The 10,704-nt window shown below is 33.8% G+C and overlaps 1 long non-coding RNA gene across 1 annotated transcript; it reads left to right on the forward strand.

Annotated features, from left to right (window-relative positions):
• The first annotated feature begins 1,706 nt into the window (after positions 1 to 1,706).
• On the forward strand, positions 1,707 to 3,687 carry LOC115235360. Its single transcript, XR_003884013.1, has 3 exons — positions 1,707 to 3,096; positions 3,171 to 3,337; positions 3,442 to 3,687. It is a non-coding gene; the product is annotated as an uncharacterized LOC115235360 (long non-coding RNA).
• The last annotated feature ends 7,017 nt before the right edge of the window (positions 3,688 to 10,704 follow it).

The following is a 10,704-nucleotide window of genomic DNA, read 5'->3' on the forward strand; positions in this document are numbered from 1 at the left end:
ATTAAAATAAATATTTAATTTCAAAGTTTTCCTTCATTTTTAATTTTTAATAACGCTTTGCAGATAGCCTCAAAATAATCACTCGAATGGTTCTATAGGGAATGTCTTATGGCCAAAGTAAAAAGAGAGCTAAGCGAAGATAGAATTAAGCAAGAAGGCAATCCAAGAACGGACGCCACGCTTCGTGATTCGCATAATACTCGTATACATCCATATGTGAATGAACAGTTTAATGGCTCTGTAATAATTTTATTGCATTTCCGTTTCTTTTAAATTTGCAAAATCGGCAAAAAAAATAAAACCCAAATTGTCATACCTTTACAAAACCACTAGAGGGATCCTTGCGATAGGGAGCCTTTACGATCCGTACGATATCCATAATACAAATCAAATATGTAATTATCGTGATAATAATCAATTCGTAAAAATCAAGAGCGATTTTAAAATTTTCTGTGTGAAAAATTTCTCTTCCTATTATTTCTCTAAACTTTTGAAAATATCTGCGTTTTGCGCGTCTACTTCACAGTTTTAAAATAATTTTCAGAATATTTCTTAAATGTCTTTTAAATAATTTTATTCTTATTTAGAAATTTATATACGACCGCGATGATAGAAATGTAAAAAAAATACTTGCAGTACCCAAGCAAAACAGAAAATCATAATAATATCAAAATGACATTACAATGACTATCAAAAGTCATTATGATGTCATTTTGATGTCATTTTGATGTTATTGTGATTTTCTGTTCTGCTTGAGTAGAAATGTATATCTGTCGTACCATAAATTGTAACGTTTGTGAAATCTTTCGAAGGAGTCGAAAGAATTTCTTTCTACGAGAGACAATGTTTACACGTCACTCTTAAGCGGGTTTAATAACATCCGTAGTTTTAAAATTGACCAATCACGATTATTCCTCTGAAAAATGGAATGACTGTGATTGGCTAGTTTTAGAACTGTTATTAAACCCGATTAAGACTGACGTATAAACGTAGTCAATGTTTCATTTGTCGAACAAACCTCATTTATCATAATATCACAAAAATGTTTAAAAAGTATAACAATACTTATCGTATCTTACAAGCGAAAGTAACAACACAACAACAATGCACAAATGCGGGCAAATATAATATCTAAAGAAGCATTTTCGCGATCAACGATATATGTATAGACGAGTATCTTCCTCACTTTGCAATTTGCAGCGTGCGTTTTCATATTTATAAATGCGAGAGAGAGAAAGAGAGAGAGAAAGAGATAGTATATATGAGCCGAGCGATATTGTAGTTAATGGCAAACACGTGACGATTTGTTGCCATTAGAAAAAATAATTAATATAGGAAATATATTCTGGCAATGATCTTTTAAACCTGTTTCTTTTTTTTGTGGCACCTTTTACTTTTTTCGAAACTTCCTTTTTCTCTTTCAAAAGAATTATTCTATCGATCGAAATAATAATATAACAATAATTAAGCGAAACCTTTCGATATTCGATCTTTTCATGTGATTTTTTTCCTTTTATCAGTAGAATATACTTTGGCAAGAGTATTAAAATTCCGTTTTAAATTTTGTGAGCTCTTCAGAGAAATGTCCCAGACAGCACAAAACGTCCTCAGGATCATCCTGAATATGTCCAGGATGGTTCAGGATATTTGTAGGATGTTTTAAGATATTATTATAATTAAAATAGGATATCCTCAGGATATCCTACATGTATGTCCTGGATGCCCTTTGGACGTCCTAAGGACATCCTTGTGCTGTCTGGGATAATTCATAAAAGGCACATATATACCTATGTAAAATAAATTGCAGATTTCAATCAGATGAGGCTTCTCTCGACATTGAAAGAACTTGGACAATTTCACATTAGATAATAATGGATAGAAATTAACGTGCAAACTCTAAATTACGCGAAGTGCATAATACGTATTTTCGAAAAATTAAGAGGAGAACATAATTTGATAAAACAAACTGAAGATTCAAATCTCTAGATTTGAGTTTTTGAAATCCGATGGACCGGCACGTTTATTAGAAAAACACAACACACACATAATGGCGCGAATTAAAATTGATACTCGTTAATTCGCCATATTGGATACAGAATGCATTTTATTTGCGATAACTCGAATCGTTTGATGGACCAATCAGGACAAAGAAATCCTTCTATTTCTTGTATTCTGATTGGTCCCTCCTCTATGTTAAGGTAATATTTCGTTTATCAAACGAGAAGCTTTATCGGACATACTGATTGACAGCTATACTAATAGCGTTTTCGAATGAAGCAGGTTTAATCGCTCTGAAAGCGATTAATGACGTCATTGCATCGTCTCTGCCAATAAAAGACTTAAATTCATAGTAAAATATAAATGATTAATTGATCGGATTTGGATTAACCCGTTCGTTCGAAAACGCTATAAGAAACTTTGGGAATCCTAGAAATTTTCTATCCGATAGCCAATCAAAACATCTAATAACAAACTCGTCGTACGATGATATAAATGGGTCTGTTCTTTATAGCTGAACTGGCTGCACTAGTTCAGAGTTTATCTTTTTCTCTCTCCATTAGAAGGAGAAAGATAAGCTCTGAACTAGTGCAGCCAGTTCAGCTATAAAGAACAGACCTAATATCACCTTAAAGCACGGTCTTACATACAGGTCTTGAAACTGGCCGCAATTTCAGTAGTGGGGGTATGGTCGCTTATTGAGGAAATATTTAGTTCCTAACACAGCCACTATTCGTCGCTGTGATAACTTTTCCCAGATAAACGTAACCTACCTGAAATGTCAAATTAAAAAAAAAAAAAAAAAGACCTTGGAAACCGAGAGCCGTTGTAAATACGCGTGTGATTTTCGTAAAAGATTATTTTTGAAAAATGGCGAGGTGGTGCGCAGTACCGTATTGTAAAACCGGCAGCAGAACGGAACAAATAAAGCGGTCTTTATTTGGCGTACCGAAAGACCCGGTTATATGGAAGAAATGGGAAGAGGCTATCCCAGGTATAGTCAAGTTGCGCCAAACGGACGTTATATGTGACAAACAGGAAAAAGATATTTCCCGTGAGTGGATTAAGCTTGACACAAATGATCAAGTAATTGCACGGGTGAGTAAAATGAAAAAATTTCATATCGGTTTCAAAAGAGTTCTTACTCAAATCATGTATTTTTTTATTAAAAGTCATATACAAGTATCCGCAACTTAAAAAGCAAGCCGTGCCCACGAAATTCGGTGACGTTCCGACAGGAGATTGTGAGCCGCTGCATGAATATGCGAAGCGAATATGCAATGTCTCTGCCGAATCCTCTAATATGATGAAACCATCAATTCAAATAATCAGTACCTTGGTCAGTGAGTTTTCTGAAACAAAAAGTATTAATTACATTGTTGATAAAAAAATGATAGAATGTAAATAATTGAAACACATACATTTCTTTTATTTATATTACAGATACCGTACATGTTCCTTTACCAGTTCCAGACATTGGCACAGATATCAGCATGTCGTTTTCGCCCATGGAAATATCGAGTTGTGAACCTCCGGTAGCAGATTTGTTGGTTCCTTACCCAAACAGCACAAGGATGTCCTTAGGACGTCCAAAGGGCATCCAGGACATACATGTAGGATATCCTGAGGATATCCTATTTTAATCCTCGGATCTCCTCTGGATGTCCTGAGGAAGAGTAAATGATAGCCATACACTAGCCTCTGGAGAATCCAGGGAGATCCTGTGAAACATCTGTGGAACATCTTAAGGATTTCTATAGGATATGTTAGGGATATTTTTCACACGTTAAAAAGAACAAATTCTAAAATTTAAATATAAATTAAGATTGCGTTCTGTTATTTACTGCCAATACTAAAAATCTAATACTAAAAATAGTTCACGTTCTTTAATATTTGAGGTTTTCGTGCTGTACATAAATATTTTAGGTTTATGTGTAATATTTTCAAAACAATCCAATATCTGAATCTGAATTCCCTATGTTGGGATTGCATCAGAAAAATTGAACTGATAAAAAATAATTATATTTTTAATTTCCTGTTAGTTGCTCTTTGCAAGCTTTATATAATTCTCATGACCAAATCTCAAATACGAGTTCGCGCGTCGCATAGCGGTAAACAAACGAACTAGCGGTTGAATACTATTTTTTGTAAAGTTTTTGGAATGTTGCGCATAGTAACATTTCTCATAAATTATTAAATAAATAATAATTTTGAATATGTGAAAATGTGCGCATCAAATTCAATTATTAATATTAAACGAAATTAATGTTAACAGTTAATTGCACATGTATATGTCCTCTGGAAATCCAAAGGACATTCAATATAATAGACAGGGCAGGTATCCTACAGACATCCAGGGGTTATCCAATGGACATTTATAGGACATTAATACTTATTACAATACTTAAAATTTCTAAATTATATTAAATAGCCTACATAACCGAAAGTAATCATGTATGCATATTAAATTTTCATAAAATATATTTATAATAATATCTTAAAACATCCTACAAATATCCTGAACCATCCTGGACATATTCAGGATGATCCTGAGGACGTTTTGTGCTGTCTGGGTAGGAGCCTTTCAAAGTGCCCTCATCTCTTGAAATCAGCGAACGTGAGTAACTATATGACTACATTTAGGCTGCGTTCGAAAACACCACCGGTGTGCACACGAACGTTGTCTGAAAGTTGAACAAAGATAGAACGATGCTCGTGTGCACACGGGTGGCGTTTTCAAACGCGGCCTAAAGCCCGAATCAAACTAGCGGCTCACAGTCGCGACTGAAATTATAGCGGGGAGCACACACTTTTGCATAAGCGCATAATCATAAGCATAAGAAAATTTATTGGTCAATAGCGTTATGCATAAGGAAATGGACCAATCAATTTTCTTATGCTTATGATTATGCGCTTATGCAAAAGTGTATGCTCCCCGCTTATATCTGCGATTGCGATTCTGCCTCAGCCAATCAGAAAGCACCAATTGCAAGTATGATTGGAGCGTAGCAAATCGCGATCACAGACGCAACCGCGGTCCCGAGCCGCTAGTGTCTAAAACACTATAAGTGCTACGCGCTTATACTCACGCAAATTAGTCGATCTTTTTTAATTAATTTCTCAATAATAGTTACGAAAATTGCAAAATGATAAAGGACGTTTCACCTGTTCTATCTGCACACGATGGGTGATGCGATTGACTCCGGACATCCTGTATACGAGTATATATTATATAATATCTAAGACAGTCGCAGTCATAATAGCACCGTAGGACGTATACATGGACGTATAATATGTAGGTCGCGCGATCTCTACATTTCTTGTAGTTAGAACATATCAAAAAATAGAAAATTGTTGTGCAATCTGTTTTTTTCTAACGATGTATGGTGGGGTAAAGAAGCCTTCGTTAATTTAGAAACAGAAAAGTAGAGGGGATAAAAAGACAAAGATAGAATAGTGATACCACTGAACTCCATACTGGAAAGCGCCGTGCTATTTAAAATGTGGGATGACAAAGAGGGCATTACGTGATCCTTGTCTGTAGCCGCGGGTTTGCTACATGGGATAGAAAGTACACGGGAAGACAAAAAACTATATATATCTTTATTATCACAGTCCGTAATTTAATGAAACGAGTAATACAAAATCATGGTTGCTTAACGACGGAAGAACACACGCGCGAACCGGTCTCGTCGATCGCTAAGGAAGAACATGCGAAAAGAATTTAGCTAGATGAGAAACTTGAATTGTATTCCGAGTCGATGTAGATGACCATGTCGGTAATGAAAGCGCCACAGCTGTAGCAGTGGTCTCGATGGGTAAAGCTGCATTCGGTGAATGTTTTACTGTTGAGTTTCGATCGTTAGTCACGAACGAGTTGATGTTGAGAGAGGATGAGTTTTTGGAATATATGTCGAGTCGCATACACGAGTCGCCACATGTCTTTCTCTTGTAGGCCTTCTTTTTTAATGGTACAACCGTCAAAAGTTTACGGTGGCAACGGTGTCGACTATATACATATATACATACACTATGTGGTATCAACTAAACTTTTAGAAGTGATTATACTATAAAAAATGAAGATTTCGATAGCCTAAAAAGGAAGGAGACTAAGATCAGGCAATGCCCTTTTTATCATCCCACACGTATACGCCAGGCTTATATAAAAATATGAATAGAAGTCAGTAGGTCATATAATGCTATCTCTGCCTAATTTTCACTCTTATCATTTGGTCTAGATTCTAGATATATTATATCTATGAGGGCACAAGCAAAATCCAGCGTAGACCGTAGGTAGACGTGACCTGAAACAGTCGTAAAGGCACTGCGCATCATATTCACTCGATATTATAAGGGAAACGGTTAATATCCTCTGCTAACTAAATATCCTCGTTATTGAGTGCCATCGTGAAACAATGATGGACCCAATTCGATACATCTTATTTGATAGTCGATAGTCTATGCAGAGACAATATATCACTGCTACTCATTATTTGTTAATAACTGTTATCATAGATAACAGTTTATTTGATCAATCTCTTAATCATATTCTCGATTATGTATGAAATTCAGGATGATTTGAACGATCTTCAATCATTAATTGCGATTGTATTTTAAATAATTTCTTTTTCTTAATGCAATAGATCTGGGAAACAGCGATGAATTTTGCTGTGTATAAATAATTTCGTAATGTCTATTATATAATAAACGAAGATAAACATTCTTCTCGAGCGTTTCAAACTTTGCTCGGAAGAGAGAAAGGAAAGACAAACATTCTGCCAATTCCCCTTATAAATTATAGGCTGATATAATTATGAACACTTTTGTGCATAAGCTACTAGTACAGTGTGATAAAAAGGAATATCATCATGTAGCTTATGATCACTTTGTCTATCTTTGTATTCTTTAACTTTTATTTCCTGGAATCTACGTGCAAACTCATTCATGAATTCCTCCCTTAGATTATGCGGCATGTTATCCAAAAATGCAAAAGTGTGTTGTGAAGTAACCATAGCTGTAGAAATAAACAATATAGTTAAAAAATTATAAAATGAATAGAAAAAAAGTAATATGATAAAAAATTTATGATTCAAATAATAATCTTGTTTAGAATTTAATTTTTGCATGCATATTGAGAGCAAATACTTACATACAAACTGTTGTGTATTAAATGAGCTCTTGTTTCGATGACTGCAATGATGAACTTGAAACCCGATATCTTCAAGTACTTCTTTTAGCTTTTCGTAAGGTCGGGTTGAATAATGAAATGATCCAACATATTTCTGTTTGTTCTGTACAAATTAAATTTAATCGATGGTCGAAGATCGTTCAAATCATCCTGAATTTCATACATAATCGAGAATATTATTAAGAGATTGTGTTTGAGATTGCATTAAATTACATTTAAATTAATTTCTTCTTTGTCACATGGGCTTCGCATTATTATTCCATCGCAATCTGCACGGCTCAGGGCTCGCGAGGAGCGCCTGAAACACTCGCATACGCGTTTAGTTATCGCATATTTAGTTACACTGCATTTCGACACGCTTTGTTAACCGCTTACGACAACCGCTATTCCTTTTGTGAAACCGCTTACGACAACCGCTATTCTTTTGTGAAACGCCTATAACCGACCGAGCTTTTATTTGGAACTTTTGTAGAATTTGTGATCGTGTTAATTATTTTGTTGTAATTAAAAAACGTGAACTGTACTCGCGAGATTTATTTTCGGCGAGCCAAAAGATCCTCGCACACTCTTTTCCTATTTCGCCTCGCTCTCGAACAGATTGATCAAATAAACTGTTATCTATGATAACAGTTATCATAGATAACTGTTATCTATGATAATCTAACTGTTATCATAGATAACAGTTTATTTGATCAATTTCTTAATCATATTCTCGATTATGTATAAAATTCAGGATGATTTGAACAATCTTCGACCATCGATTGCGATTGTATTTTAAATAATTTCTTTTTCTTAATGCAATAGATCTGGGAAACAGCGATGAATTTTGCTGTGTATAAATCATTTCGTAATGTCTATTATATAATAAATGTTATCTATGATAACAGTTGATATAAGATATGATATATTCCGAATAGTTCAAACTGAAACATCAAGTTTTCTATAGGTGAAGATCGCATGTTCACCTGCGAATGCTTAAATATTTGATTCGAAAATGCCTAGAATGCCTCCAAAAATACGAGACATCAATCAATCATTTACTGCGTTATATGATTAATTAATTTGATGATCTTTTTAATATAGTTTTTAATTTTATTAATGTAATCTACAAATTATAAAAATGTGTAAATTATAAAATTTCAGCAACGTAACTCTATATCAGATAAAAAAAAATTGTATTCAAAATAAATTATATGTGGATTTTGGTAATGTGTATAAGTGTTTTTAATTTAGTTATAATATTTTGGAGAATGAAGAAATCCAGAATCTCGTCCCCTGTAAGCATGGCACAAATGTTTCATACACAATGAAACATTTGAAATAAAGATCAAAATAAAGTTTTAAAAATTAAAATAGGAAGTGTTTCCAACTCAGGCATCACGGTCTCTAGTATACATAACTACGCACACATCTTCGTTGCATATCCGTTTTATGTTGTCTTTTTCGGCAAGACGAAAAAATGTTTTACAGACATCTTTTCACTTGTTCGAAATAATATCTTAGGAAAAATATCTTTTCGTTATCTTTTAGCGTTATGTGCTATCTGGGCTGATTGTATTGTCGCAATAAGAAGAGATGCAAGCTCCGTCATCTCTATTACAAAGTTTTTATGATGTGGCTGAGTGTTACCGTAGGGCTCTCCCGTTGAGCTTCACTAATGGGTAAGGCCATGTGGTAATAACTTCTATATTTTATCGCTTTAGCTTCGCCTAAGACAAGAGATCCTAGGCTCGGGAGTTCGTTTCGTTCGAATAGTTTCTGTGAGCCAGAATCTAACGGTTTTCCTTGTGTATCGACAAAATATGCCACGTTGTCTTTTCGTAAAAATAAAAGTTCGCGGGAATCTATAATGTTGCTTTTAATTAATTTATTTGCGATGTTCGTAGGTTTTGTTTTTCTTGCTTTTAAATTCTGGTTAATAATGTTTTCCTCGTCTTCTTCCTCATCTTCCTTGTCGCTGTCAGAATCTTTGTTTGGCGGATCGTTTCTATCTTCAATTTCCTCAATTTCTTCCTCATTACTATGTAATTTATTAAATATTTTATTTTGTTCAATATTTTGTTTTACTGTCTGACTTCTTGTTTGAATTCTGTTTTGTGCAGGGTAATTATGAATTAAAGCCTTTTCAGTAATCGGTGAATAGTCTGGTTCATTTAATTCTGCAGGTGTAAACGGAAAGGTATCCGTATCACATACTGAGAAATATTGCGCTCCTCCTAATTGATCTAATATGTCAATAATATTTGGCAAAGGATAAGCATCTCCGATAGTTTTATCGTTTAAAGCGCGGAAATCGAGGACCATTCTCCAACGTTTATTTCCCTTTGAATCTTCTTTCTTTGGCACAATCCATATGGGCGTATTGTATGGTGACTGCGAATGTTTTACTATATCTCCTTCTAGGAGTTCCTCTACCTGCTTATTTATTTCTTCCTTATGTATTTGCGGAAATCTGTATTGACGAGTATTAATTGGATGGTCATCTGTAGTTGGTATTTGATGTTGTATTACATGAGTCGCAGTTAATTTTTCTCCAGGAATATATGAGATCGATCTTGACTGTTTGTTATTAATTTTATCACGTTTTCTTGTTCTTTTTTATTCAAGTGTTCTAATCGCAACAAATCTATAATTTGTGTAAATCTATCTTCTTTCGGTTCTTCGGATATTATTAAACAATTATGCAGATCAGAAATTGCGATATTATTTTGTTGCTCCTTTTTATTTTTCGATTTACGTTTTCGCATAAATTTATCTATAATTTCTTGAGATTTATGCAATAAAGCAGTTGAAATTTTCGAAGACGGTTTGTTTTTACATTTGATATTTCGATTATTTTCAATACCTAAATCTTTAATATTTAATTTATAATTTTTTGCCTTTTTAAGAAGGTCTCTTATTGTGACATGAGAGGATCTTTTATTATTATCATTATTTTCCGATGATAATCCAATTCTTGGAAACTTAATATCCATTAAGGTATAAAAATTTTTCCCTTTTTCGGGATTATATTGTGTCGAATTGCGTAATGAGGTTTGGTAATTTCCCTCCTCGCAATCGACGGAGCTAGAATTTTCTGTCGAGGTTTGGAAACTTCCCTCCGAAATTCTAGAATTAATTTCTTCTGGAGAAGTTTGGTAACTTCCTTCTCCATGGGTTTTAGAATTATTTAAATTTTTATTTGGATTGGTTTTAATTTTCCTCTCGTTTTTATTCTTTATTTTGTCTTTATTCATATTTTTATTTTCAATTTTATGTTCTTCTTGATTAAATATTTCGTCTTCGTTCTCGTAATTAATTTTTTCCATAATAATAATATTTTGATAATCTTTATTTTTATTTTCGGTTTCTTTATGGATGAGGTCGTAACCACGTTCGTGATAATTTTCGATTTCGTCTTCATTTTTGATATTGATGTTGATTTTAGCCATTTCCTGTGCTTTTGATGTTTTCTATCGGTTGTTAAATGGCTCGATGTTTGATTCATAATCCTCGAGTAATTTATTTAATGGTTTCAA

The sequence above is a fragment of the Formica exsecta genome, unplaced genomic scaffold, assembly GCF_003651465.1.
Source record: "Formica exsecta isolate Colony F162 unplaced genomic scaffold, ASM365146v1 scaffold1096, whole genome shotgun sequence".
NCBI lineage: Eukaryota > Metazoa > Arthropoda > Insecta > Hymenoptera > Formicidae > Formica > Formica exsecta.